We start from the raw sequence: 5,000 nt of genomic DNA, 5'->3' as shown, positions 1-5,000 counted from the left end.
ATTTTTTTAGTGCGGTGTTTCTGTGTTGGTTATACAGAGGCTGTTGTTATATTTTATATTTTTATATATATATTTTAGTTTATATTGGTTTTCAGTGAGTTGGTTGGTTGGTGTTGGATTGTGTTTTTTTTGTGATATATTGTTAGTTTGTTTGTGTCGTTTGTGTTTATAGATTTTATTGTATTTTATCGTTTATTTATTTATTTTTTTATTTGAATGTTTGTTTTTTATATTTATATATTCTTTTTTTATGTGTGTGTGGGGGTGGGTGGGGGTGTGTGTGTGTGGGTGGATGTTGTGGGGGATGTGGTGGGGGTGGGGGGGGGTGGGGGGGGGTGTGGGGGGGGGGCGGGGGGGTGTTGGGGGGGGGTGGTGTGGGAGGGGGTGGGTGTGGTAGGAGAGGGTTTTTGTAGAGGGAGTGGAATTTGGTTGTTGTTATTTGGTTTATGTTGTTGGTTGCTGGGTGTTATGTTGTTGGTGTCGTATTTTTATATATTTATATGTTTTTTTATTTTATTGTTTTTTGATTGTTGGTGTTTTATTTTGAGTGTGTTTATTATTCTTTATCTTTTACATAACACACCTCTCGCTGACTCACTCTCACATCTCGTATCATAGTGAGTTTATTTGTTTTGTTTGTTGTGTTATGTTTTGTGTAGTGTGTTTTTTTTACAGATTTCATTATATCTTGTGTGTTTGTGAGTGTGGTTGTTTAAGTTTTTTATATTCTTATTTTTTTTTTTTTTTTGTTTTTTATTTTTATTTGTGTGTGTGTGTGTGGGTGGGTGTGTAGTTGTTTGTATGTATTGTATGTTTGTATGGTGTGTTTGTATGTTTGTATGTAGGTGGTATGTGTATGTAGGGTTGGTTGATGGTTTTGTTTTTGGATTGGTTTTGTATATGGTTATGTTATATGTAGATGTTTATGTTTATGTTTATGGATTTGTTTTGTAGTGATTTTTGTTTTGTTTTAATTGTTTTGTGTTGGTTTGTTTTTATTTATTGGATTTTATATTTATACATACATTACATACTATAAATATACTTATTAATTGTTCTTATATTTTTTTTGTTATGAATGTGTTGGCTTAGTGTGGTATTGAGTTGGTTATATTTTGCATTACATTCTATGGTATTATATTTGTATTCATTGTTTGTTTATTTATGTGATACTTATTTGGCATTTTGTGTTTTACTTTTTAGTAATATATGTACAGGTTTGGTATAGTGTTGTAACTGTTTATGTTAGTTTTGGTAATGTTTTTTTTTGTATTTTAATGTTCATTTTTTTTGATGTTTTGTTCATTTATGTTGTTTTTTTGTTTTTATTTAATGTATGTTGGGTGGGTGGTATGTTTGTATGTTATGTATGTTTGTTGGTGTTGTATTTGTTAAGTGTTTGTTATAGGGTTTGTGTTTGATAGTAGGAGTGTTTATATTGGTTTTTTTTTTTTAGTATTTTGTTTTATATTCATACATATTTTACATACATAATACATGCATTCTTACACATATACTTTATCCCTACTTTCTTTATTGAATTAAGATAAATATTATTTTGATCCATTCTTTATGTCTAGTATTTCTGTCTTTTTTGTTTAGATTGTTATTATTGATTATTTTGTGTTTTAGTATAAGTTTCATTCTTTAATTCTTTATTGGCTGTAATTATATGTATGATCTGATGTTAATGTTTTAAGTTCTTACATTCTGTTTTTTTTTTTTTGTTTTGTTTTGTGTGTGTGTTATTGTGTGTTATATTGAGTGTTTTGTTGTGTATGTGTTTGCACTGGTTGATTAGTTATCTATTTTGATTTTATGGGGTTTGTTTTTATTTTGTTTGTTATTTTTTATTTTTATTTTAGATTTTTGTTTATATTTTAGTTATATGTATTTGTTTATTGTGTTGTTGTCGTGTTATTTTTTCTTTTGTTTTTTGTCGTTTTATTGTTTGTGTAGTGTGTAGTTTTTAGTCTTGTGTTTTTTTGTTTTTTAGTGATTATAGTATATTTTTTTTTGTGTGTTTTTTGATATTTATATTTATGATAGTGTTATTTTTATTTTTTTTTTTTTATATTTTTTGGTTTTATTGTTTGGGATTGCTTTGGTGTTTGTTTGTTATTTTAGATTGTTTTAGTTATGTTTGTGAGATTGTGGGATATTTATGTTTTGTTTTTTTTGGCTATTTATATATTTTTATTTTGTTTGTGAGTGTTTAGTGTGTGTGTGTTATTGTTTTTTAGATATTTTTTGGTTGTGTTTAGTGTTTTTTTTTGTTTTTTAGAGTGAGAGTACGTTTTGTGTGGCGGGTGGGTGGGTGGGTGTGTGGTGTGTGGAGGGTGGTTGTGGGGGCTGGGGTGTGGGTGTGCTGTTATTTGTGATTTGGGTGTATATTGATTGATTTATTTATATTTATATTTGATATTTATTAGTTTGTTTATTTTATATGTTTGTTTGTAGTGTATGTATGTATGTTTGTATGTTTGTTTGTATATAGATATTGATTTAGTGTTATTCTTTTTATTTTTTTATTTTTTTATATTTTTGTGAGGTGTGGTGGTTATATGTTGTTTATTTATGTATATATATTTATTTTTAGTTATATATGTTTGTGTATTTTATTATATATTTTATTTTGTTTATTTTTTGTTTACTATATTATTTCTTTGTTACTATTCCTTACATTTATTACTTTTTTTTAATATTCAATTTTTTATATTTCCATATTTTTTTTACTTAATATTTTGATTTTTTATTCTCATATTCACACACACAAACACTACACAAACTACATATATATATTTACATATAATATTTATATATTTATTTATTTTTATTTATATTTATATGTTTACATATCTTTTTATATTTATATTTTTTTATTTTTATTTTAGTTATTTTTGTGTGTATACATTTTTTTATTTATATATATATATTTATTATATATAGATTTTTATTTATTGTTTTGATTTATGTTGTTATTGTTTTATTTGGGTTTTCTTATATCATATATTTTTTTATATTTATTTTTATATATTTATAGGTGGTGTTTACATATTTATATATATTATATATTTTATATATATATTATATGTTATATATTTCATATATTTTTTTAAATATTACTTATATCTTATACTTATACATTACATTTATCATTTAAACCCATATTTTACAGGTTATTATATATATATATATCTATTTATATATGTACATATATATATATATGTACATATATATATATATGTATATATATATTACATATATATATATAAATATATATTTATATATAATATATATATATATATAAATACATATATATATTTTAAATATATTAATATATATATAAATATAAATAATACATTTTATATATTATTTTATATAATATAAATTATATAAATATATATATATATATTACATTTATATTTATTTATATTTATATATATATATTTTTTATTATATACTATTTATATATTATATATATATATATATACAATATATATTTTTTTATTTTATATATATTTATATATATATATATATATTATATATATTTAATATATATTATCTATATAATATTTACATTTTATTTATTTATTTTTTATATTATTTATGATATAGATATATATATTTTATATTTACATCTATATATTTTTATATATATGATTTATAGTGTTATATTTATATTTAAATACAATATATATATTTTTATATTGTATATATATAATTTATATATATATTTATATATATATATCTTTATATATACATTTACAATATATATTATATATTTTATATATATATATATATATATTTATTTTTATTTTATTTTTTATATTTATATATTTAATATGTATTTATTTTTTACTTTCAATATTTATTTTTATATCCTTATAAAAGAATGACAGAAGCTGACCTGTTCAAAAATCCAAAATTAATCATGCTTTTCTGCTTAGACCCATCAGAGAGGTTAGGCCCTAGAAAGGCAAAGCAAACATAATAATCACATATATTCAATATATGGTAACTTATAGAACATGTCTTTTCTTGCCCAAATTTAACTATCACTAACAGAACAGACAGCCAAAATGCCTAATATATCTTTTCTACTTGATGCAGCAATCTACTTAGATATTAACAACTTTTCTACAATAAAACTTTATTTATTTCTGACTATACACCGTTGGCAACTTCAGTAGCACCCGCCACCACCTTGCAGCCTTTTTGGTGCAAGATATATGGCCGGTAAGTTGGTGAAATCTGTCTGATTGTTGAAACAGGAGAAACTTCATGTAGTTTTTCATTCATTAGTGACTCTTGTCATCACTATCTTACATTTGATGTCATATCATATCTGGCTTTTACAATATACAGTTTATTATACATCAGTCGAAAGGTAGTCCTGATATAGTAGTAACTTGCAGCAATAATGAGAATTTAGTATTTGCCGTACTTTAACCATGGTATAAAAAAAAAAATCTGTCCTCAGGATATTTCCCTCTAAAATACAATGTATTTATTCTCTGAACAGTCAAATCAAAGGAATACCATCTTATATGCCAGCTCTCCTTTGTGTAGTAACTTAACTTCACAAAACACTTGAAAATATTGAAATTTCCTTTTTCCTCAATACTGAGAGAAATGCCTGCATGTTTACATACTTCTAATGAGTTAGAAGTCTGAAATTGTTCCATAAATGGGATATAGATAAATCCATATCTATTTTCAATATTTGATCTTTGAGCTGGAAGTTCAGTTCTATGACTATCTAGGTCAATCGGGAGCTTGTGAATAGCTCCCGATTGCATATATTTGATCATAATCCCTGTGGTTGTTGGGTGTGAATGAGCTCCTAATATACAGCTTCGTCTTGTAGGAAGGGTGCAGAAGTAAAAGCATTATTCATCTGTATGGGTAATATATGATATACATATACTGCCTATTCAGCTGATGACTTTAGCAACCACTTAGCAACCCATTTGAAACCTCACAAATTTTCAAGAGAG

This window comes from Penaeus japonicus, unplaced genomic scaffold (assembly GCF_977035675.1).
Source record: "Penaeus japonicus unplaced genomic scaffold, GWHDUDI00000001_assembly GWHDUDI00000015, whole genome shotgun sequence".
Lineage (NCBI taxonomy): Eukaryota > Metazoa > Arthropoda > Malacostraca > Decapoda > Penaeidae > Penaeus > Penaeus japonicus.
The sequence above is the reverse complement of the archived record's forward strand: the minus strand, read 5'-3'. Positions refer to the sequence as shown.